The sequence below is a fragment of the Polypterus senegalus genome, chromosome 1 (genome assembly GCF_016835505.1).
Source record: "Polypterus senegalus isolate Bchr_013 chromosome 1, ASM1683550v1, whole genome shotgun sequence".
In the NCBI taxonomy this organism is placed as follows: domain Eukaryota; kingdom Metazoa; phylum Chordata; class Cladistia; order Polypteriformes; family Polypteridae; genus Polypterus; species Polypterus senegalus.
The window spans coordinates 241,305,140-241,332,745 of NC_053154.1; positions in this window are offsets into that span (position 1 = coordinate 241,305,140).

The following is a 27,606-nucleotide window of genomic DNA, read 5'->3' on the forward strand; positions in this document are numbered from 1 at the left end:
TCTTATGGGAAAAATAGTCTTGACTTACAACCAACTTGAGTTACAATCAGCCCTCGTGAACGAATTGTGTTCGTAAGTCAAGGGTCCACTGTATTATAAATAAGATGCTGCAGATGTTCTATCAGATGGTTGTGGCGAGCGCCCTCTTCTATGCGGTGGTGTGCTGGGGAGGCAGCATAAAGAAAAAGGACGCCTCATGCCTGGACAAACTGGTGAGGAAGGCAGGCTCTATTGTAGGCATGGAGCTGGACAGTTTAACATCTGTGGCAGAGCGACGGGCGCTGAGCAGGATCCTGTCAATCAATGAGAATCCACTGAACAGTGTCACCCACAGACAGAGGAGCAGCTTCAGTGACAGACTGCTGTCACTGTCTGGCTCCACTGACAGACTGAGGAGGTCGTTCCTCCCCTACACTATGCGACTCTTCAGTTCCACTCAGGGGGTAAACGTTAACATTATACAAAGTTATTGTCTGTTTTACCTGCATTTTTATCACTCTTTAATTTAATATTGTTTTTTATCAGTATGCTGCTGCTGCTGGAGTATGTGAATTTCCCCTTGGGATTAATAAAGTATCTATCTATCTACCTATATATATATATTCAATAGAATGCAAAGGTTTGGGCAACATTGCTTAAAATGTCTGTTAAAATTAAAAATTAAACAATTCAGACATGATTAAAGTGCACATTGCAGACTTTAATATAAAGGTATTTGCATACATTCTGGTCACACTGTGTAGAAATTATATATCTTTTCATACATGGTCCCACCACAAAGTGGACACAGAAGCAATCTAATCCACTGAGCTGAAGAGAAATTTTTTTTTAGTCCTTGCAGGTAGTATTACTCTTATCTCTAGAGAGGATGCCAGCCATGCACTGTATCAGGTCAACATGTTAAATATTATTACAATATGATACAGCACATTGAGATTGTTGAAAGAAGTGAATCCCAGCAGGACAGCAGTGCAGTGTCTTTGTCCTAAACATTATGGAGGGCAATATAGGTTATTAAAATAACAGAGCTCCGCAAAAGATGAGTGCACACAAGATGGTAACATTCAGTCCCTCACGTTTGTTTGATTAACTATAAGTAATAGCTTTGTGTCTCCCAAAATCAGAGGTTTCTGCCCCTGTTTTAAACAGCACTTTGGCCAAATTCTGTTTTAAATGTGCTTTATAAATAAAATTGACTTGAATTGACTTAAATATTTCCATACTTTTCCCAGGAGATGAGAATGTTACATTAAAATAAACTCATAAATCCTTTCCAGAGATTACTCAAACATTATTATTAAATATTCTATGAATTTTGATTTTATTGTTTCTAGCTTGTTTTTATCAATTTTTGACCAAAATGTTATTTCTTATAGTTGTTATTTTGTTTTTCCAATAAGGTTATTGTGGCTTCATTTTAGGATCCATTTCTCATTATTCTTTATTTCCAATTTTTTTTATCTTTTATTGAATTTATTAAAAGCATGTAACATTCCATACAATCAAGTCAAACTTAACAAAACTAAATTCAGTTCAACCCCCACCCAAGAGAAAGAGAGAAAGGCAAGCAGCCTTTTGTAAAACTTTTGAGAGTAGTATAGAGGGAAAGGAGTCTTTCTCCCCAATATGAGTGCTTATTCAATAAATTTATTGATTAGATTCTGCCCGGTTTTAAAAAGGTTTTGAACAGATCCTCTAAGAGAGAATTAGATTTACTGTATTCTAATTTCAAATAGTATATAACATCAGTCACCCACTGACTTAACAGAGGTTGGTTAGGGTTCTTCCAATTAAGGAGGATAAGTCTATGAGCTAATCCTTCTATATAAAAGTGGTCGGGATTGTCCTTCCGTCCCGTGAGTGCTACGCAGGCGCGGAGTTTCACACACGCCCCATCCATTTTGCAATGCACGATGTGATTTGTAGTTTCGTTTTTCCAGGTAAAAGATGATTTTCTACTCCAGACTGTGCTTTATCTTCTTCTTCTTTCTTACTATATAAAAACAGTCGGGATTGTCCTTCCGTCCAGTGAGTGGAAAGCGTAGCGGTATTCCGCTTATTACAGACTTACTACTTGCAGCTTGCGGTATGAAGCGACATGATGTGAGCAGAGTTCTGGTGTTCCCATCCTTCCCTTGCTTTTGTGCGTGATGCACTGGAAAAATAGACAAAATAATGTCTCTGGAAATAATTAATGTTGATGGAGTAAAAATGCCTCACCGCGTAGTAAATATCAGGGGGGTTCAAAAGGGTGACCTCAATATAGAAAAAAAGTTAAAATTTCATCACAAAAATAACAGAAACTGCGAGTATTAAAGTAATACCGCTCAAATGCAATATAACCAAATTAATGAGTTTGTATAAAATATCATATTGATCTACATATTGAATTGCCTTAAGAAGTGGTCAGCTTAAAAGTCGGTCGCCTTAAAAGGTGGGTCAGCCTAGTAGTGAAATAAAGGCAGTCACAGTTTGTTTGTCCTTCTCTACTTTAATTCCATCTGGGAGTACACCAAACACAGATCTTAGTGGATTAGGAGGGATTGTGACACCAAGGCTGTCTGATAGACGATAAAGATATTGGTCCAGAATTATGTTAATTTGGTACACCCCCAAACATGTGGCCCATTGAAGCTGGAGCTTGATTGCAGCATTCACAGGATGGATCTTGCCCTGGAAACATTTTGGACAATTTTAAAGAATATAGAAGTGTGTGATAAAAAAATGTAAGAATACTTGAATGCTTTGCACATACATAGCTAGAGTGAATTCCGTGCGTGGTTGCCTTTCACTCCTTTTCTGAAATGTTGAGTAAGAGATCATTTTCTTACTGAACTTTGGAATCTTTAAAAGGTAGAAACTTTAAAATGGTTTTATATATTATAGAAATGCTGTCTGAGTCTTCAAGATTGGTTCCATATTCTGAGTGAATGAAGGACATTTGGGTTGTTAGTATATTGATGAGACCTTGTATTCACTGGTGTAAAAAGCAAGGAATATAAAGAAGTACTGCAGGATTTCATTTCTATTGCAGAGCAAGCTAGTGTGTGTTCATCTATTTGTGTCAGCGTCCAGGCTTTTATAACTTGTATGTTTGCCGCCTAGTAATAAAATTGAAAATTAGGTACTGCCATTCACTTGATAAAGCAGACTTTTGTTCAAATTAATTTTCAGTCTAGATATCTTCTGAAATTCTGCTAGTACAGTTAGGGCTGCAGGCACTGAATTTTGTGGGTTTGATATATACAGCACCATATCATCTGAAAATCCCCTTTATCTCTGATGCATTTCAAAATTCAACAGCCATCCTTGCCTAGTACCGCGTTCTAGTTTGAAGTTGGCTGAAGTAATATTGTTAATACAAACTGAAGCTTCTGAACTGGTATACAGTAGTTTGATCCATGCACATATGTTCGGGCCAAACGCAAATTTATATAAAGTGATGAATAGGTAATCCCATTCAACCATATCAAATGCTTTTCTGCATCCAAAGATGATAAGATCTTCGGAGTGTTAGACTTCATGGGTGAACATATTACATTCAATAGGCATCGAAGATTGGAAGTCAAATGTCTACCTTTAATAAATCCAGTTTGGTATTGTGATATTACTGAAGGGAGCACTTTCTCAATCCTTCTAGCTAGGACTAGGGAGAGTATCTTAAGTCCTTATTCTTCTTAGGAAAAACTGCAATTAATGCTTGGGGAAAAGTTTGAGGTAGAATTTTATTGTCTTTGGCTTCTATACATGTTGCTGATAAAAGAGGAGCTAACTGAATTGAATTTTTTATAAAATTTAGCAGGGTAGCCATCAGGACCAGGGGCCTCATGTATAAATGGTGCACATGGACAAAAATGTTGCATACTCCCATTTCCACGCTTAAATCACGATGTATAAAACCTAAACTTGTCGTAAAGCCACACATGTTTTCACACCAGCTAAATTCTTGGTGTACGCCAGTTCTCCACTTGGTTTTTTCAAAATGGCGGCACCCAGCGTCAAAGCAGTGCTTTTGTTCAAGTGTGGTTTCCCTATCTTTTTTAGATCCACATCCCTGATGCAGCTTTATCAAATACACTGAAATTAACCGCATATTGTTTATTAGTTTAAGGCATCTGATTGTTAACCTGTAACAATATAATGGTCCACGGAATGGCCAAACTGTTCCAAATACCATAGCTGCTTTAGTGTTGTTTCCTTCAATGAACCACTCAGAGTATTTATCCCACTGTATCTGAATGTGGAATCACAGCTCTACAGCAGCTGATCGGAAAGAGAATTATCGGTATACAGCATCAAGCAGATGCTGCCTCGGCCATGCTGTCTATTGAACTGCTCTCAAATGGCAAGCGCTTTAGAGACTTTCCTGTAGGGACATCACGGTTCAGAAACAGTTTCATCCCAAGAATTATAAACACACTCAATCAGTCCATCAAGTGCTCCTTGTAGAACTGTTTGTACTTATTAGTACAATTACCTCAATGTAAACTTACGATACAGTTATAATATTGCACAACCTGAGCCACTTTATAAAGCATGTATTTACATATGATGACAATATCATTTTTATGATGAAATGCAGCAAATATGTTTATTATATTATACAAATAAAACTTTTAACTTCATTTAAATAATCTTGTTAATAATTAAACGTGAGGACATGGTGTCGCAGCGCTAGCGAGGAGCTGGTGCTCCATTCGTGGATTGTTCCTGCCTCGCGCTGTATTCTTGCTGGGGCTAGCGTGACACTGGAAGGATAGATAGATAGAATAATTAAACATGTACTACGAAGAAATTTCAATGTTCCTTAAAAGTTTTGAAGAATCAGTGTTCTAAGTTTACAGATGGCTTACCATCTATTACAGAGCTGATTGTGTGGTGATTGGGTATTTGGAAAAAGAAAAGTAAGGACAGGAATTGGTTAGTACATTTGAAAGAGACAGTACTGCTGCAATAAATTATTTCATCGAAGGTCGCGCACAGTGCAGGAAGCATCTTGCATGAGGAATGAACAATCACTACGCCACCGTGTTCCCATGTTTAATAAAATGCTTTAACTCCTATCATCATGAAAATGATATCAAGTATACATCTCAGTATTTTAATTATTCAGAGAGCTGTAATATCACAAATGTAATGGATTCTGTGTCCTGTCGGAGGAAGAGAAAGCCCGTTTAAGAAGCATGTAGTGATTCACACAGATAGAACACATAGAAGAACACATACAAAACAAAGCATTTAACGTGCTACTTTAGTTACAATGGGATTTGAGAAAGTAGTAAATTAAACGATTTAAAGATGAAGTTCATGATGTTCTACTTTAATAACAAAATAAACTATGTGATTAATGTGGAAATTTCGAGATTAAAGTTGACATTTCAATCTTTTTTCTCACTGTGTCCCCTATTTTTTTTCTTTTCTCTGTACCCTAATAAGCTTTCATATGGCACTCAGACGGTGTGCTACGACTTGTCTTTTCACGACGACTTTGATATCTGACAACTTCTTTTTTATTTTGGGCACTATGCGACTTTGTGAACTTGAGCTTTTGAGTTTCTCCAACACTCTATGTCACTTGATCAACTTCTTTTTGTTGTTTATACCACTGTTTAAACCAACAAATAGTACATTTTTCCTTGCCTCCACTTGGTGTTTGCTGAAATTCTTCTATTTTCCCCCGCATTACTTTTTACGCTGACCGTGATTTATGGAGTGGAAGTTGACGTTTGCACAGATTTATGCTTCTGGATTTTTTTTGTGCGTACACATATTTCCGCAATTGTCTATACACCATGTTTTAATGTGAATTCTACGCATGGTGTAGAAAATTTCCGTGGCTTTACACCAAGTTTAGGTTTTATACTGTACATAACGATGCAAGCGTGGACACGGACTTACGCAACATTTTTGTGAGGATGCACCATTTATACATGAGGCCCCTGGCGTGTTCCTGATCTCTAGTAATTTCACTGATTAACTCTGAGGCCTTCTTGGTTCCTGATTTATTTTTGTGGGAGAAACATGAGATGATCTTTCCTCTTAAAAATACCTTCAGAGTTTCCCAGAGTATTCCTGCAGAAACCTCTGAGGATGCATTTGTCTCTAAAAAAATCTATTTGCTTGATATGAATTCTGTACAGTTCTTATCAGCTAACAACTTGGGGTTAAGAAACCAGCTGTGAGATGAGTATGTGGGGCATAATTATGTGGGCGCCATGATGAGAGGGGCATGGTTAGAGATAACAATAGCGTTGTATTTGCAAGATTTGATTGTGGGAAAGAAATTCTTATCAATAAAGGAATAATCAATTCTTGAGTAACAATGTTGTACTGGTGAGAAGGAATATGCTTTTAAAATGGATTTACAAATCTCCATGGGTTTGATAATTTATGATCAGTTAAAAACTGTCTGATTATTTTTACAGTGTTAGATGTTATCGCCCCGGTAAGATTTAAAAAACAATTAAAGTCTCCGCCCATTGTAATTTTGTGAGTGTTCAAGTTAGGAATGGATGCAAATAAGTTTTGGATGAAGTCTCTATCATCAACATTGGATGTGTAGATATTTATCAAAATAAATTTACAATTAATTAAATTACCCATAACTGTCAAATATTGCCCTTAAAGCTCTAATACTACATCTAATGCTGCAAATTAAATTGTTCTGTGAATTAAGATTCCCACAGCTCTAGTTTTCATTGTATAGCTGGAGTGGAATATTTGGCCAGTCCAGTCTGTTTGCAACCGAAACTGATCCTTTCCGATTAAGTGAATCTCCAGTAAAAATACTATTGTGGCATTTAGACCTGTTAGATGAGAGAAAACTTTCGTCCTCTTTAATTCTTGATTGAGACCTTTAACATTCCAGCTCACAAAGTTCGGTTTTTGGTCATAGAGACATTGGTTCTGAACTTTTGTTGTCATTCTATAATTTTAAATTGACGTTTTACATTATTACATATAATATCTTTAATCTTAATTTCCAATATTTCCTAGAGTTATGGCTATGAAGCCTATTGTTCTGTTGGCACTTACAATTATGGTGATTAAAAAGATAGATCAGAAATAACTTGCTCTCTTTCTCTCCTACCCCAGACCCCCACCCCACATTTTGCCTCCTCAAGTGACGCTAGACCACACTTCACAAAGTCCCAGTCCTCTGACATGCTTAGAGACAGAGTACATCCAGAACAAAACAAACCCCAAGCAGTGTTGTAGGAGGAATAGAGTAGGGATATCTATTGGCAATACAGTCCAAATACTATAAATGTAGAATATAATCTTGAACGGGCTTGAAAGAATAAACCCAGGGTATTGACGTTAAACAGTATCCATGGAGATGCAGATAATGTATGATAGTACAATCCTTATACAATAAACCAAGTGTATGATTTTAAACAGTCCCATTTGGGCAAAATGTGTATATATATATACTGTATATATATATATACTGTATATATATACATAATACAGTAATGTATACATATACATACACAAATATGTGTGTAGATCTTGTGTGTGTATATATATATATACTAGCAAAATACCCGCGCTTCACAGCGGAGAAGTAGTGTGTTAATAATGAAAAAGAAAAGGAAACATTTTAATAATAACGTAACATGATTGACAATGTAATTGTGTTGTCATTGTCATGAGAGTTGCTGGCATATATATATATATATATATATATATATATATATATATATATATATATATATATATATATATATATACACACACACACACACACACACACACATATAAACATATATATACACATCAGTGTGGCGGAAGTGCCGGCTGCGCACCCGGAAGCCATCCGGGTGTCTCCTGTATTCTTCTCCCCAGCACTTCCTGGTGTGGCTTTTGTGCTGGGCACCAGGGTTCCTCAGGCACCGGGGCGCCGCCTGGCGGTGGCCATAGGTCCCTACAGGGCTGGGCTTCCAAGCCCTGTACCCGAGGCCCCCAACATAACCAGGACGGACGCCCCCTTGCGGTCTGGAGGAGGCACAAGCCCTCCTCTGGTCCCGGCCGGGGACCACAACATATCAATCAATCAATCAACATTTATTTATATAGCACATATTCATACAAAAAAATGTAGCTCAAAGTGATTTACAAAATGAAAAATAGAAGACACAATAAAAAATAAACATAAGTCAACATTAATTAACATAGAATAAGTAAGGTCCGATGGCCAGGGTGGACAGAAAAACAAAAAACTCCAAGAGCTGGAGAAAAAATAAAATCTGTAGGGTTCCAGACCAGAGACCGCCCAGTCCACTCTGGGCAATCTACCTAACATAAGTGAAACAGTCCTCTTTGTATTTAGGGTTTTCATGGAAGGACCTGATGATGATGGTCACGTAGACTTCTGGCTTTCAGTCCATCAATGTTGGTGCATCATGATGCTTTGAGTAGGTGGTGGTGGCGCAGGCTGCCACCACAAAGAAACCGGAAAAAGAAACAGAAGAGAGAGTAGGGGTCAGTACGGATTTTAGAGCCACTATGAATAGTTATTATGATGAATTGAACATACAGAGTATCAGTATTAAGTTAAAGTGAAGTTAAAAAGGCCATGTTAAAGTAATGTGTTTTCAGCAGTGTTTTAAAGTGCTCTACTGTATTTGCCTGGCGAATTCCTATTGGCAGGCTATTCCAGATTTTAGGTGCATAACAGCAGAAGGCCGCCTCACCACTTCTTTTAAGTTTAGCTTTTGGAATTATAAGGAGACACTCATTTGAAGATCTAAGGTTACGATTTGGAATATAAGTGTCAGGCATTCCGATATATAAGATGGAGCGAGATTATTTAAGGCTTTATAAACCATAAGCAGTATTTTAAAGTCAATCCTGAATGACACAGGCAACCAGTGTAGTGACATCAAAACTGGAGAAATGTGTTGGATTTTCTTTTCCCAGTTAGGATTCTAGCAGCTGCATTCTGCACTCGTTGCAAGTGATTTATGTCTTTTTGGGTAGTCCTGAGAGGAGCGTTACAGTAATCTAGTCTACTGAAAACAAAAGCGTAAATTAATTTCTCAGCATCTTTCAATGATATAAGAGGTCTAACTTTGCTATGTTTCTTAAGTGAAAAAATGCTGTCCTAGTGGTCTGATGAATATGCGATTTAAAATTCAGATTACAGTCAACGGTTACCCCTAAATTTTTACTTCCGTCTTAACTTTTAATCCTAGTGCATCAAGTTTATTTCTGATAACCTCATTGAATCCATTATTGCCAATTACTAAAATTTCAGTTTTCTCTTTTATTTAGTTTGAGAAAATTACTATTCATCCATTCAGAAATACCAGTAAGACATTGTGTTAGTGTATCGAAAGAGTCGAGTCATCAGGTGCTATTGATAAGTACAGCTGTGTGTCATCAGCATAGCTGTGGTAGCTCACGTTGTAACCTGAGATAATCTGACCTAACGGAAGCATGTAGATTGAGAAAGCAGCGACCCAGGATAGAGCCTTGTGGAACACCATATCGGATATCATGTGTCTTTGAGATGTGATTACCACAACTCACAAAGAATTTTCTCCTGCCAGGTAGGATTCAAACCAATTTAAGACACTGCCAGAGAGGCCCACCCATTGACTAAGGCGATTTCTAAGAATATTGTGATCAATGGTGTCAAATGCAGCACTCAGATCTAAGAGGATGAGAACAGATAAATGGCCTCTGTCTGCATTTACCCACAAGTCATTTACTACTTTAACGAGTGCAGTTTCTGTGCTGTGATTTGTTCTGAAGCCTGACTGAAATTTATCAAGAATAGCATGTTTATTGAGGTGGTCATTTAACTGCATAATGACTGCCTTCTCTAGAATTTTACTTAAGAAGGGCAGGTTAGAGATGGGTCTAAAATTTTCAAAGGCAGAGGGGTCAAGATTATTTTTCTTGAGCAGGGGTTTAACTACAGCAGTCTTAAGACAGTCTGGAAAGACCCCCGTATCTAATGACGAATTAACTATGTCCAGAATATTGTCAATTAGCACGCCTGATATTTCTTTGAAAAACCTGGTTGGTATTGGGTCAAGGACGCAGGTGGAGGGTTTCAGTTGAGAGATTATACTATGTAATTCAGGTAAATCTATCCTGGTGAAAGCATTTAATTTGTTTATAATGGAGTACCGGGGCTTTGGAGGTTCTGCAGTGTTGGGGAGATATACTATGTTATCTCTAATATCATTAATTTTTTGATTGAAAAATACAGCAATGTTCTCACAGGTTTCACTGGAAGTATTCTGGGGGCATTCCTTTGTGTTACCTGGGTTTAACAGACGATCAATTGTAGAAAATAAGACTCTGGGATTACTAGCATTGTTATTTATAATGTTAGAGAAATAGCGCCTCTCAAGACGGACAGTGTTATTGTATTCTGTTATTTTAACCTTCAATATCTCATAATGGATAGTTAGTTTAGTTTTCCTCCATTTACGCTCAGCTCTACACATGTTCTTTTAAATCAGACACTCTTTGGGTCTTCCATGGAATAACAATACTAGAAGATTTTTTAACTGTCTTTTCAGGTGCAACTATGTCAACAGCAGCTCTTACTTTAGAACTTTCCCACTTTACTATTTACATTATCCTCGCTATTATAGTTGGCACTATAAACGGACTGATTGCTTAGAATAGTTGTAAGCTTTAAAGCTGCTGATGAGTCAAAGAAGCGTTTTTTAACAAAATGCTTCTCATGAGTGTTTTCTATCTTTATTTCTATATTAAATAGTAGAAGGAAATGGTCTGATAGACCAATATCAATGACCTGCTTTATATCAACTTTAAGTCCTTTAGCAATCACTAAGTCTAACGTATGACCTGCTTTATGTGTAGGCTGATTAACGAGCTGCCTCGAATCAAAAGAGTCCAGGAGGTTCATGAATTCCTTTACCTTTTGGTCACACTGATTGTCAACATGAAAGTTAAAGTCGCTGACTATTAAGAGTGTCATAGTTTGTAACTAAAATTGACATTAAGTCAAAGAATTCCTCAAGGAAAGACGCATTATATTTAGGAGGTCTATACACGGATAATACTAGAACGTGAGAATCTCCATGAATAACAACGGCGAGATACTCAAAGGACTTAAATTTACCAAAACTAACATCTTTACATTTTAACCGGCTCAAGTAAATGTTTGCCAATCCGCCCCCCTTTTTCCCCTGGCGGTCTGCACGAGTAAAACTGTAATCCGGAGGCGCAGATTCGATTAAAACAACCCGCCATACACACATACATATATATATACATTGTCATAAAAACGAGTCCAAGACATCATAAAGGTTTGGGACAGCCACCCGTATATTGTTTTTTCCCAGCTGCAAATGGGTTTTCTTATCAAAGAAACGATGTGTATCTCACAGAGTCCAAAACAGCAATGACTATAGTAGGCCAAGATGGAGGTTTTAAAGGTCTTGAGAGTAGGTGACGTCAAAGGGACCGGAACCAGAAGTGACGTCATCAAAGGGGCCGGAACCTTGCAGGATTTCCCGGGAAAGGTCTGTAGGGAACTGAGAAAGACAGTCAGTGCACTCCGCCGCCCCCTATATATACATATATATACACACACACATATATATACATATATATACATATCTACATATATACTGTATATACACATATGTATATATATACAAATCTACATATATATATTAGGGGTGGGACTCGATTATAAAAATTAATCTAATTAATTAGAGGCTGTGTAATAATTAATCTTGATTAATCGTATGTAATCACACATGAAAATTTGCCCCAAATCGCAAATGTTTTTTTTTAATTTAAAAGGGTTTTAGTGGGCTGACAGAATCAAATAATAGACATGGACATGAATATTGTAAACTCAAGCTCTTTTAATTTCTGGAAAAAAAATGCTTTTAAACTGAATTTCAATTCAAAACAGAAACAAAAATATCACCCCTGGCTAAAATTGGGCAGACTTAAAAATAAAGTGGTATTTTAAATACTTTAAGTACATTTTCAGAATGGTATTGTCTTTAAATAATAACCAAAATTTCAACATAAAGTGCAGTTTTTCTTCTTAAAAAATAAGTCAGAAACATAAAAGGTAATTTGACCAGATTCATCTTTAAACTCTGAGTAACCTTATCCATAATTATTTTGTACATTAGGCTAAAACAGTGTGATCATTGAACATTTTGTAATTAGATGTATTTAGAATTACTAACGGTCACGGAAGTCCAATGATCCCCAGTAAGAGCCACAAAGTCCGCTTTCTGTAATGCATCTAATTTTGCTTGCTTTTCAGTGTGCATCAGTGTAATCGATGTACAGGGCCGCTGCTGGCCAAATGGGTGCCCTAAGCAGAAATTTACTTTTGTACCCCCTCCCCCAAATATTACGGAAGTAAAAATAAAATAATAAAAAAACACCTAACTATAGGGGCCAAAATAGAACTTTATTCAAATAAAAGTAAATACATAAATAAATTGTATCATTTATAAATTACAAATGTAGCTCTACAGCAAAAAATACAAACTAAAATTACACTTTAAATAAAACATTTATAATAAATAAAATAAACAATAATAAACTGAAATAAAATCAACACTGTCATCTGCTGGAGCTTTCCAAAGTTCAAAATTTACAAAGGCACACTTCTGCTTTTTCTTGAGGCAAAGTCGTAAATGAGCTTTTCATATGATAAGGCCTTTGCTAATTCAGAGTTGATGCTGACAATTGCCAGACCACTCATGCGCTCTTGTGCCATAGATGAGCGCAAGTACGTTTTGATGAGCTTCATTTTAGAAAAACTTCGCTCAACAGAAGCAACAGTTACAGGGAGCATCACTGCTATGCGCAGAGCAATCCAGAGATTTGGGTACATGCACGGGCTTCATCTTGTGCTTTTTTTTTTCTTTCGTTTCTCAGCGCCGGACTGTTGATGTCTCTTTCCAGGAGCAGGCATATTGTTCAATTATTATAATTTTTGGCCAAATAGGCAGCCGTAACAGAGGTGAGGGCGCGCGCGTCATCACGTGTGCTTAGCCTACTCTGCGTTCACCGTAAAATGCAATATATACGTTTATACTTTTGTTTATTTGTAATGTATATTACTAATATTAATTTATTATTATAATATATGAAAACAATTTTTTTGAGCAGCTGGGATGGTGCCCCCCTGGGAGTTGGTGCCCTACGTAGACTGCGTACTATATACATATATACATATATATATATATATATATACCCGCATTTTGCAGCAGAGAAGTAGTGTGTTAAAGAAGTTATGAAAAAGAAAAGGGAACATTTTAAAAATAACGTAACATGATTGTCAATATACAGTAATTGTTTTGTGAGTGTTGCTGTCATCAAAGATTTGATCATCATTATTTCTTGCAATCAGGTTCGTATTTGGAGGATGTGTTTATTTAATGGTAGCTAAGACCCGGCACTTAAATGTTTCTTGCTACAGCAATTTTAACTCCGTTACAAAGTGATCCAAAGTCTTGTTTATACCTCGTGTCTTCTCAGGAAACTTGTATGTCGCGAATACCGTCATTCGTCGTAGGCATGACAAACGGCAGCGGGATTGTGTCTATAAACTTAATGTAAACTTACGGTTCACGCCGTGCTTTGTTTCCGCAGTAGCTGTACTTATGAATATGCTTGTATTTATGAATACGCTTGTATGCATCACTTGCTTCATAATTTCTTTGTTCAGCGCTGTTTGGAGGTCTTCCTTGTTCTTTACATACGTAGGAGGCGTGATGATGTCCACGAAACTCCACGCCCCCCAAGGCCATCCAGCTCAACTCCATTACATTATATGGAGAAAAATAGCTTCCAGTTATGACCATTATGCGTAGAATTTCGAAATGAGACCTGCCCAACTTTTGTAAGTAAGCTGTAAGGAATGAGCCTGCCAAATTTCAGCTTTCTACCCACACAGGAACTTGGAGAATTAGTGATGAGTGAGTGAGTGAGTGAGTGAGTAAGTGAGTGAGTGAGTGAGTCAGTCAGTCAGTCAGTCAGTCAGTCAATGAGGGCTTTGCCTTTTATTAGTATAGATATATATATATATACATACAGTAATGTATACGTATACATACACAAACGTGTGTAGATCTTGTGTGTGTATATATATATCTATACTAATAAAAGGCAAAGCCCTCACTCACTCACTCACTGACTCACTGACTCATCACTAATTCTCCAACTTCCCGTGTGGGTAGAAGGCTGAAATTTGGCAGGCTTATTCCTTACAGCTTACTTACAAAAGTTGGGCAGGTTTCATTTCGAAATTCTACGCCAGAATGGTCATAACTGGAAGCTATTTTCTCCATATAATGTAATGGAGTTGAGTTGAGGTGGCCGTGGGGGGGCGGAGGTTCGTGACATCATCACGCCTCCTACGTAAGTACGTAGAGAACAAGGAAGAACTCCAAACAGCGATGAGCACAAAACGCCATTTCACAATTGAGAAGGCAGAAAAACATTATGAAGCAAATGATGCATACAAGCATATTCATAAGTACAGCTACTACGGAAACAAAGCACGGCGTGAACCGTAAGTTTATATTAAATTAAGTTCATAGACAGGCTGCCCTGGCGCTTGTAATTTAGTGCCTGCCCATATAAGGTCAGTCCGTCAGCGCAATCCAATACAAACACTGCCGTAAATATTCACGGGTGAAGGACTGTGCTTATGCAGAGGAAGATGAGATGGTCAGGGTGGTGTTTGGCACAAACTTATTGAAACTGCGAGAGAAACTTTTAAGTGCCGGGTCTTAGCTGACATTACACAAGATGGCACCAGCACAGCTGGGAACCTTTGATGCAAGAACACCAAGCGGCTCACGTGAACTGACGAATGCACAGACAAAAAGCAACAGTTCCAAAGAGTGCTGAACAAAAACCGAATTACACAATTGAGAAGGCAGCAAAACATATGAAGCTTCTGATACATACAATCATATTCATAAGTGCAGCTACTGCGAAACAAAGCACACGGTGGAAAAGTGAATGTCCCGCTAAAGGAAGACAGTGTAAAAAAAAAAACCCGTGCATGCAGTTTGTCACATCTCAGATAAAGAGGAAGATGAGCTGTTTATTGATGCAGTAAGAAACGAATCGATGAATGAAACCTCTTATCTTTACAACGATTGACAAACACGGAATGTAACTTGAACACAACACATCCTACAAATACGACCCTGATTGAAACAAATAATGATAATCAAATCCTTGATGACAGCAACATTCAATAACACTCACAAAACAATTACTGTATATTGACAATCATGTTACGCTATTTTTAAAATGTTCCCTTTTCTTTTCATAACTTCTACTTCTCCACTCGTATACGTGGGTATATATATAAATGTATATATATACCCCGATCTACAGTACATACTCTCGCATAGACAAGCCACATGCTGTGGTGCAATTGTAGAGTCTTCGCCTCTAATGCCGACATTCGAGGTTCGATTCCCGAGAGGGGATGCACTGAGTATGTACGGCGCTACCCGATTCATTTTACCTTCGATCTCCTTGGTTTGGGACGTATGAAAAATATTCGTTAACGCAGAATCATGTTACGTTATTTTTAAAATGTTTCCTTTCTTAGCACAAGCACAGCTGAGAAGCTTCGATGCATGTACTCCATAACACGCTAAAAAAATAACGCATTTAATCACACTTTCAATTCCAAGCAAACGGGAACTTTTGTCAATGCATGATTTCCTGGTACATCCATTACACTGATGCACACATCACAGCTACAAAAATGTTAGAGTCGGAATAAAGCGCGTTCCTACGACTGATCATTTCGACTACCTGAGCGAAGCCTCGATAAAAGCATGGTTTTGTGCACACTGAAAAGCAAGCAAAATTAGATGCATTACAGAAAGCGGACTTTGTGGCTCTTACTGGGGATCATTGGACTTCCGTGACCGTTAGTAATTCTAATTACATCTAATTACAAAATGTTCAATGATCACACTGTTTTAGCCTAATGTACAAAATAATTTTGGCTAATGTTACTCAGAGTTTAAAGATTAAGTTGGTCAAATTACCTTTTATGTTTCTGACTTATTTTTTTAAGAAGAAAAACTGCACTTTATGTTGAAATTTTGGTTATTATTATTTAAAGACAATACTATTCTGAAAATATACTTAAAGTACTTAAACTACCACTTTATTTTTAAGTCTGCCCAATTTTAGCCAGGGATGATATTTTTGTTTCTGTTTTGAATTCAAATGCAGTTTAAAAGCTTTTTTTTTCAGAAATTAAAACAGCTTGAGTTTACAATATTCATGTCCATGTCTATTATTTGATTCTGTCGCCCACTAAAACCCTTTTAAATTAAAAAAAACATTTCGCATTTGGGGCAAATTTACATGTGTGATTACATACGATTAATCAAGATTAATTCTTACACAGCCTCTAATTAATTGGATTAATTTTTTTAATCGAGTCCCACCCCTAATATATATATGTAGATTTGTATATATATGTGTATATACAGTATATATGTAGATACATATATGTGTATATATGTATATATATGTGTGTGTGTGTATATATACAGTATGTGTATATATGTATATATATATGTATGTGTGTATATATATGTATATATATATATAACTGTGTATATATATGTGTATAGATGTATATATATATATCTATATTTGTATATATGTATATGTATATATATGTTTATATATGTGTCTGTGTGTGTGTATATATATATATATATATATATATATATATATGCCAGCAACACTCATGACAATGACAAAACAATTACATTGTCAATCATGTTACGTTATTATTAAAATGTTTCCTTTTCTTTTTACTTCTCCGCTGCCAAGCGCAGGTATTTTGCTATATATATGTATATATACACAGATATATATAAATAGATATATATAAATAGATAGATATGACAACAACACTCATATCAATGACAAAACAATTACATTAACAATCATCTTACGTTATTTTTAAAATGTTTGCTTTTCTTTTTCATAACTTCTTTAACACACTACTTCTCCGCAGCGAAGCGCGGGTATTCTATATATATATTCTATATATATATATATACATGTATATATATTGTAAAAGACTCAACAAGAGACAACATAAAGGTTTGGGGTTTCCGGCCCAGTATATTGCAGAAAAATCCACACTGCAAATCAGGTCAAAAGATATAAACAAAACAGTTCATATGCACGACACCATTAGAGGCGTCGGTGGCCATTTTATATGGGAGGAGCCGGAAGTGGAGGAATGCTGGGAAGGAACCGTGAGGGAGGATGGGACTGATGACGTCAGGAAAGATGGCGGAGGAAGGGTGGAAGTAAACGTATTGCGGGAAGGCTTATGATGGCAGAGTGTCTTTTTTCCTGGAAGAAATCAACACAAATATAATTATAATCGTAATGAATATGGTAAAGTAGCAGGGAAGGAAATAAAATGTATACAGTGGTGTGAAAAACTATTTGCCCCCTTCCTGATTTCTTATTCTTTTGCATGTTTGTCACACAAAATGTTTCTGATCATCAAACACATTTAACCATTAGTCAAATATAACACAAGTAAACACAAAATGCAGTTTTTAAATGATGGTTTTTATTATTTAGGGAGACAAAAAAATCCAAAACTACTTGGCCCTGTGTGAAAAAGTAATTGCCCCCTGAACCTAATAACTGGTTGGGCCACCCTTAGCAGCAATAACTGCAATCAAGCGTTTGCGATAACTTGCAATGAGTCTTTTACAGCGAGGAATTTTGGCCCACTCATCTTTGCAGAATTGTTGTAATTCAGCTTTATTTGAGGGTTTTCTAGCATGAACCGCCTTTTTAAGGTCATGCCATAGCATCTCAATTGGATTCAGGTCAGGACTTTGACTAGGCCACTCCAAAGTCTTCATTTTGTTTTTCTTCAGCCATTCACAGGTGGATTTGCTGGTGTGTTTTGGGTCATTGTCCTGTTGCAGCACCCAAGATTGCTTCAGCTTGAGTTGACGAACAGATGGCCGGACATTCTCCTTCAGGATTTTTTGGTAGACAGTAGAATTCATGGTTCCATCTATCACAGCAAGCCTTCCAGGTCCTGAAGCAGCAAAACAACCCCAGACCATCACACTACCACCACCATATTTTACTGTTGGTATGATCTTTTTCTGAAATGCTGTGTTCCTTTTATGCCAGATGTAACGGGACATTTGCCTTCCAAAAAGTTAAACTTTTGTCTCATCAGTCCACAAGATATTTTCCCAAAAGTCTTGACAATCATTGAGATCTTTCTTAGCAAAATTGAGACGAGCCCTAACGTTCTTTTTGCTTAACAGTCTGCCATGCAGGCCGTTTTTGCCCAGTCTCTTTCTTATGGTGGAGTCGTGAACACTGACCATAATTGAGGCAAGTGAGGCCTGCAGTTCTTTAGACGTTGTCCTGGGGTCTTTTGTGACCTCTCGGATGAGTCGTCTCTGTGCTCTTGGGGCAGTTTTGGTCGGCTGGCCACTCCTGGGAAGGTTCACCACTGTTCCATGTTTTGCCATTTGTGGAAAATGGCTCTCACTGTGGTTCGCTGGAGTCCCAAAGCTTTAGAAATGGCTTTATAACCTTTACCAGACTGATAGATCTCAATTACTTCTGTTCTCATTTGTTCCTGAATTTCTTTGGATCTTGGCATGATGTCTAGCTTTTGAGGTGCTTTTGGTCTACTTCTCTGTGTCAAGCAGCTCCTATTTAAGTGATTTTTTGATTGAAGCAGGTGTGGCAGTAATCAGGCCTGTGGATGGCTACGGAAATTGAACTCAGGTGTGATACACCACAGTTAGGTTATTTTTTAACAAGGGGGCAATTACTTTTTCACACAGGGCCATGTCGGTTTGGATTTTTTCTCCCTAAATAATAAAAACCATCATTTAAAAACTGCATTTTGTTTTTACTTGTGTTATATTTGACTAATGGTTAAATGTGTTTGATGATCAGAAACATTTTGTGTGACAAACATGCAAAAGAATAAGAAATCAGGAAAGGGGCAAATAATTTTTCACACCACTGTAATCACGTAAAAAATCTGGCTTTGCATAAGCGCTGTTTACTGTGGTAAAATGTGGCATGTTTAACAGCTGTTGAAGGTGAAAAATGTGAATGCAGTTATTTTAAAAAAAATAAATTTAAAAAATCTCTTGTTTCAGTCAGAGAAGCGACATCAGATTCATTTAAAATTTTTATTCATTGAAACGTGCAATGATGATTCTAGGTTTTGAGGTGTTTGATCCACGTATGCTGTAAGCTGCTGATATCCTGGTGTCAGATTTGAAGTCCTCTCCAATTATTTGAAGGAATAGTTCAGCGATGAATTTTGCTGGGATTGGGCTTTTTCAGTTTTCAGGGAGATCTTCAATTCTGGTATTGTTCTGATGTTGCTTCCAGCACAGCTAATCTGTCTCCAAGCACTTTGCATTCTGTTCTAGTAGCCCTTGCTTTTTCGTCAGTGGCAGAAGCCAATTGATCAACTATTTCAATATGAGTCGTGAATATTTGCTTAATGTCATCAAGCTGAGCATCAAGTATTGTAAATTTATTTTCAGACTTACTCACATTTTCCTATATTTTTTTCTCAATTTTTTCTAGCATACCTTTAAAGGTTGCCTCAAAGAGACTACTTAGTCGTTTCCACCAAGTTTTTAAGATCCTGAAACAGTTTCTCATTTGTCATGTTTATGTCCTTTATATCTTTCCTTATATCCTTTGTGATCTTCATTATATTGCTCTATATCTCATGTAGGTCCTCTCCGAATGTGGTAGTTATTGCGGTGATCGTTACCGTCAGCTCGAACAGTTCGGTTTGGTCTTCTCAGAGCTCTGCAGGTGGAGTAGCAAGGCCAGTCGGAGTCAGTACTGCTGGCTTGCAGTGGGTAATTGACAGCGTGGAAAGTAAGGCCATTTTCAGTTTTAAGGAACCTTCTGGAATCTATGAGGTCTCATGCCCCAAAGCACTTTTACTCTCATTTTCGCTCTCACCTGGAGGCGATGCTGTGGTGTCAGGTCATGGGAGATCCATTCTTTCACGTATCTATTCCAGGTCAGTCTCTGCCAGGCTGTATCTTGAATTTGAACTTGAGGCCTGTTTAGACTTAGATGAAGCTTTAGCTGTCTTTTCTATTTCTTTCTGAGTGTTTTATTTTCTGCCAATCATGCTTATAAATACTTCTGTATGCTGTAATTGAAGCCCCTCTGGTTGAGTAAATATAGGATACCTCAGGATGAAAAATAAGAAGGAAAAACAACATCTCTGCTAATGGAGTTCCCTCTCAGACGTTCATCTCCATCCATTTGACCACAAAGCTGTTTTAGTGTTTTGGCTTGATATCCCGATGAATCGTCCTCTTGGTTTTCGAGTTTTGGTTTTGCTTTGATCTTGTGTCATCTCCTGGTTCTTTTTCAAAAACAAAAAAAAAATTCATTGATCCACTCCATAACCAGAGTTTTCAATAGACAGATTTTTTTTTAGCATAGACACCTCACCGTTGTTGGAATGCTGTTCATACATGCTACTTTCAAGTGAAAATTAGCATTCTGATGTCCTTTTCATACTTTCATCTTATTTACGCAATGAAACATTTTCATTTGTAGGAAGATTCACTGAAGATGAAGGTAATGGTTCTTATTAGATTAAAAAAATAGGATACAAGATGGATGGATATCAAACACTGGCCTTCTTCTTCACAGTTCCACTACAGAGTGGACACAGAAGTGTTCTAATCCTGCTGAAGAGGAATTTTTTTTAGTCCTTGTAGCCAGTATCACTGTTATCTCTGGAGAGGGTGCCAGCTTTTGGATCTGGCTTTAGAAGGCAAAGTAAAAATTACAGACAGCCTCAATGATTTGCAATTTGCACTGGACCTCAAAGGTCATATTTTTAGTTCACAATGATGGAAGTCTAAAATATCCAAAATCTCAAAGAATAAAGAAAGTAAGAGTGCTGATTTTTTCATATTTCACGCAATAGTTTTATGAAAGTGATGACACTTTTCCTATTACGCTGATGTGATGTACAGTGGTCTGTCATGTATACTGTAGCCCAACCCTAGGACATATAATCTTTCTTTTGTTTTTGCCCTCATTCTTCTCTTTGCTGCTTACACTATAGATTCAGGATTTGGTCATCTGCCTATAATGGTACTGTCATTGCAATCCGGGAGTATGAGCATTAGATTATATTGTAAGGTAAGTATTTCAATGCCAGCTTCTCAGGTCGGAAGATTGCAAACCTTCCATATTTAGTTTTGAGTATTGGTTGCTTGCTATATTGTCCCAAATAGGTCTTTAGTTTTGTAATATCAGTAGCATTAACAGTTACTTTTTCAATTTATCAATCAGATTTTGGGAAGCCATTTCAAGGTACTCGTAAGTTAATAGCACAAATCAATAAAACTCTTGACTTTTCCAAACTGCTTTAACATTGGTTGAGGATGTAGTGGCTGCAAGCCATGTGTTAACACTTGTTTTTCACATATAGTCCAGCAATTCGTTTTCAATTATATAATCAAACTCACAAAAAATGAATGGCAGATAGCACATTGTTTAAAATGAGAACACATTTTACCATTTATTAAGTGTACAAGAGTAGCCTGAAATAAGAAAGTAGGATATGCTACTTTTGATTTATAAACACTTTACCATTGCATTAAGAGAAATTTGCAGCTTACTGTGTGTAACCGAAAACAGTACATAGCTTTTCTGCCATTCTAAACACCAGGGGCCTCATGTATAACGCCGTGCGTAGAATTTGCACTATAACATGGCATAAGCACAAAAGCCGAAATGTGCTTACGCACAGAAAAATCCAGATGCAGGAATCTGTGCGTACTCCATCTTCCACGTTCTTCCGCTACATAAATCCCGATCAGCGTGAAAAGTAACACTCGTGCACGCGCTTTATGTAACGCCCCAACTCCTCCCAGAATCAAGATCAGCCTTCTGTGAAAAGACAATGGGAAAAGCACGGGGGAAAATATAAGAATTTCAGCGAATACCAAGTGGAGGCAAAGGAAGAACATACTATTTGTTCAAATAAACCGTGGTATAATCAACAAAAGGAAGTTGATCAAGTGACATAGCGTGTTGAAGAAACTTGAAAGCTCACGTTCACAAAATTGCACAGTGCCGGAAATAAAAAAGAAGTCAAATATCAAAGTCACCGTGAAAAGGCGAGTTGTAGCCCACTGTCTAAGTGTCATATGAAGGCTTATTAGGGTACAGAGAAAAAAAAGGCACACAGTGGGGAAAAAGCACGAAATGTCAACTTCAATCTCGACATTTCCACTTTAATCATGTAGTTTATTTTGTCATTAAAGTAGAACATCATAAACTTCATCTTAAAATCGTTTAATTAACCAGTTTCTCAAATCACATCGTATTTAAAGTAGCACGTTAAATGCTTTGTTTTGTATGTGATCTTCTCTATGCTCTGTGTGTGAATCACTACTTGCTTTTTAAAACGGCTCTTCCTCCGACAGCTCTCATGATATTACAGCTCTCTGAATAACTAAAATACTGAGATGTATACATTATATCATTTTCATGATGATAGGAGTTAAAGCACATTATTAAACATGGGTTTCACGGCGCACTGATTGTGTGTGAGCTTAAATGAAATAATTTATTGCAGCAGTACTCAGGGGCGGCTCTAGGCTTGTGGTGGCCCTTGGCAGAGGAAGAATCGGTGGCCCCTTCACCCGCCGATGTTAATATGGTATCTTATGCACGGCGGATGGCCACGTCCGTTGCGGACACTGCATAGCCTCCTCATACTCATGACACAAGCGTTTAACTTTTGCCAAAATTTGTCGCTGCGCTTTTAGCTGTGTTGTTATTTTCTCTTTCTGTTTAATATTCAATATATATTAGCGTAGCCGCCCCTGCAGTTCTTGCTTTTCTTTCTCCAAGTAACCGATCGCCACACAATCAGCTCTGTAATAGACGTTAAACCATCTGTAAGCTTAGAGAGCCGATTCTTCAGAACGTTTAAAGAACATTGAAATATCTTTGTAGTACATGTTTAATTATTCTATCCTTCACAACAGTCCCAGTGAAGAATTAAAAAATTTTTTTTTTATTAATTTTATTACAATCCATACAAAGCAATCAAGTTTTACAAAAAGAAAAATTGAGTTAAGAACAGATCGATCCCCACCCTGAGAGAGAGAGCAAGCCAAAGCGTGTAAAATTTAAGGCTTGTAAACATACCTAAATTAATAAATTCTCTGTGCTTTATGAACTTATTTTAAAATATTACTGATTAGATCCTGCCATGTTTTGAAAAAGTCTGTACAGATCCTCTAACTGAGTATTTGATTTTTCCAAATTTCAAATAATATAACACATCAGTTTCCCACTGAATTAAAAGAGGAGAGTTTGGGTTCTTCCAGTTTATCAGAATAAGTCAACCAAAAGTGTAGTGAATGCAATCACAATTTGTTTGTCTTTCTCCACTTTAAGCCCCTCTGGAAGAACCCCAAACACAGCTGTTAATGGGTTAGGAGGGATTGTGAGTCCAAGGCTGTCTGAAGGTAATTAAAATTTTTGACCAGAATAATGTTAATTTGGTGCAGGCCCAGAACATGTGACCCAGTGAGGCTGGGACTTGGTTGCAACGTTCGCAGGTTGGATCATGCCCTGGAAACATTTTGGAGAGTTTTAGTCGAGACAGATGTGCTCGATATATAATTTTGAGTTGTATAATTGTATGCTTTGCGCATATGGAGCTCGAGTGAATTCTCTGCATTGCTACTTTCCACTCCTTTTCTGATATATTAATTGAGAGATCTTTTCCCAGTGTCCTCTTGGATCTTTGAAAGGGAGGGATTGTAAAATGATTTTATATATTGTAGAGATGGAGTCTAAGTCCTTGAGATTGAGCAATATTTTTCCAGCATGGATGAGGGTGCAAGATGAGGAAAATCTGGAAGGTTCTGTTTAACAAAGTTCCTGATTTGAAGATAGTGAAAGAAATGTGTAGCTGGAATGTTAAATTTGGAATGTAATTGTTCATAGGATGCAAAGGCGTTGTCTATATAAAGATCTCTAAGCAAGTTAATTCCAAATTTTTCCAGATATTAAAAACTGCATATGTTTGTGAAGGTTGAAAGAGGTGGTTCTCTTGCAGGGTGCCACAGATAGAAGCTTCTCCGTCTTAAAATGCTTTCTACATTGGTTCCAGATTCTAAGTGAGTGGAGCACAATTGGGTTATTAGTGTATTGCCGATAGCGTGTGTTTATTGGAGCACAGAGCAAGGAATACAAAGAAGTACTGCAGGATTTTACTTCTATTGCGGTCCAAGCCTGTGTATGTTCTTCTATTTGTGTCCAGGTTCTTATCGCCTGTATATTTGCTGCCCAGTAATTAAAACTGGATAGCTAGGTAAAGCCATGCCGCCTTCTGCCTTTTGTCTTTGTAGGGTCGCTCTTTTGATGCGTGGATGTTTTGAATTCCAAATAAATGAGGTTATTGTTGAATCTAATTGCTTAAAGAATGATTTATTAATGTATATTGGGATGTTTTGAAATAAAAAGGAGCTTAGGAAGAATATTCATCTTAACAGTGTTAATTCTTCCAGCTAGTGTGAGATGAAGGGTTGACCATCTATGCAAGTCTTGTTTAATTTTTTCCATGCAGACGCGAAATTTTGTTAATAAAGAGCTTTATGTTTACTTGTGATGTTTACCCCAGGTATTTAAACTGTTCTGCAATGATAAAAGGTAGGGTGTCTAATCTAATATTATATGCTTGAGAATTCACTGGAAAGAGTACACTTTTATTCAGATTAATTCTGAGACCAGAGATCTTTTGAAATTCTGTGAGTGCTGCTAAGACTGCAGGCACAGAATTTTCTGGGTCCGATATATACAGTACCATGTCATCTGCATATAATGAGATTTTCTGTTCCAGTCCTTCTCTGCTAATCCCCTTTATCTGATCAGTATTTCGACAATGTATTGCCAGTGGTTCAATGGCAATGCAAACAGCAGCGGTGACAAGGGCATCCTTGTCTAGTGCCACGTTCTAGTTTAAAGTAGTCTGAGCAAATGTTATTGATGCAAACTGAAGCTTCTGGGTTAGTATACAGTAATTTAATCCATGCACAAATGTTTGGGCCAAACCCAAACTTCTCCAATATAGTAAAAAGGTATTTCCATTCAATCATGCATCCAATGATAATAATATTTCTGGGGTGTTTGATTTAGTTGGTGAGTATATTACATTAAACAGGCGTCGAAGATTTGAAGATAAGTGTCGGCCCCTAATAAATCCAGTTTGGTCTTGTGATATTACGAGGGAGCACTTTCTCCATCCTTCTAGCTATGATTTTAGAGAGTATTTTAACGTCGTTATTCAGAAGTGAAATTGGTCTGTATGATGCACATTGTAATAAGTCCTTATTTTGTTTTGGAAAGACAGTGATTAGTGCTTGGCAAAGGTTTGTGGAAGAGATTGGTTATCTCTGGCTTCTGTAAATGTTGCTAATAGGAGGGAGCTAGCTGAGCGGAGAATTTCTTGTAAAACTCTGCAGGGTAGCCATCAGGGCCTGCTGCTTTTCCACCTTGGAGTAACTTTATAGCATCTAGTAATTCTGATAATGCAGAGGTTTATCAAGTTCCTCCACACTAAAGCGTCTATTTGTGGTATCTGTAATGTATCCAGAAATGCATTAGATTGTGTATTGTCTTCTTTAAACTCAGTAGTATATAGGGATTTATAGTAGTCTCTGAAAGTGTGCATTATATTTTTGTGTTCGATGATTTTATCTCCGTTAGTGTTAGTGATTACGAGATTGCGTTGCACTTCTTGCTTGTGAATTTGTTGAGCTAAAAGCTTATTAGCTTTCTCTCCATGTTCATAATAATGATGTCTGGATTTGTAAATTAGTTGTTCAGTTTCTTTAGTTGTCAAGAGGTTTAATTCTGAATGTAGAGCCTGCCTCCTCCTATGTAGAGTCTCGCTTGGTAGTCTGGCATGTTCTTCATCTATTTTAGTAATTTACTTTTTATCTCTGCTACTTTCTTGGCGGATTTATTTCTGTGGGAAAGATATGAGATAATCTGTCCTCTTAAGAAGGCCTTAAGAGTTTCCCAGAGTATTCCTGCAGAGATCTCGGGGATGTATTTGTCTCTAGAAAGAATTTGATTTGTTTGGATATAAATTCAGTACAATTCTCGTCAGCTAATAGAAGCGGTTGAGGCCATCTGCTTGGGGTGAGTGTATGGGGCTTAGTAATTTCAGCGCCAAGATCATAGGTGCATGGTCCAGAAATAACAATAGCATCGTATTTACAAGATTTAATCTTAGGCAAGAAGTTATTGTCTATAAAGAAGTAATCAATCCTTGAGTAGCAATGATGTACTGGTGAGTAGAAAGAATATGTTCTTGAATTTGGGTTTAAAACCTCCAGGGATCTGATAAGTTGTGATCAGTTATAAACTTTGTAATTATCTTTGCGGTGTTAGATGCGTTCCCCTATGGAGGAAGTCCTATCTAAAAGTGGATTTAGAACACAATTAAAGTCCCCAGCCATTATAACTTTATGAGTGTTCAGATTGAGAATGGATGCAAATAAATTTTGTATAAATTCCTTATCATCAACATTAGGTGCATAAACATTTATCAAAATCATTTTGCAGTTAGATAAGTCTCCCATGACCATTACATATCTCCCTTCAGGATCCAATACTACATCTGATGCTACAAATGTTATACAGTTCTATGTATGAGAATTCCACACCTCTAGTTTTCTTTGTAAAACTAGAATGGAACATTTGGCCAGTCCAGTCTTTTGCAGCGGAACTGATCCTTGCTTAGTAAGTGGGTTTCCTGTAAAAATACTTTTTTTAGCATTTAGACCTGTTAGGTGAGAGAGTACTTTCTTTCTTTTTAATTCGTGATTCAGGCCTTTAACATTCCAGCTTACAAAGTTAACTGTCCCATCATGGAGACACTGATTCTGAGTTTCTGATGTCATTTTATAGTCTTAACTGGAAGTGAGACAGTTTAGGTTTTAATTTCCTATTCCCCCAAGAGTTGTTGCCATGCAGCTTATTATTACGTTGATAGTTATAATTATAAAGATTGAGATGATAGATTAGATATAGATCAAGCCTGCTCTCTTTCTCTTCCCCCCTTAACCCCCACCCTGCCTTTTTGCCTCCCAAAGTGAGGCTAAAACCCACTTCACACAGTCCCAGTCCTCTGACATACCCAGAGACAGAGCACGTCCAAAGCAAAACAAGAGAAAAAAGAATAATTAAGCACAATAAAACAGAAACAGATAGCGCCCTAGTAATACTAAGTAATAATGAGAATATATGCTGTTAAAAACCCGTATTTTAAAACGAATAGATCAGACAGTAGATTATTAATCCTTGCTTTATCATTAACCGCCATGACTCACTATTATGTATCAGAATAGCCCCGGGATCAGCTTTCTTAATTCTTTTTCTGCTTCTTCCTTGCTAGCGAAGACATAGAATTGACCCTGCCATTCCACTTTCAGTTTTGCCGGATACAAGAGGCTGTATTTGACGCTGGCTTGCCGTAACCGCTGTTTAATGTTGTAG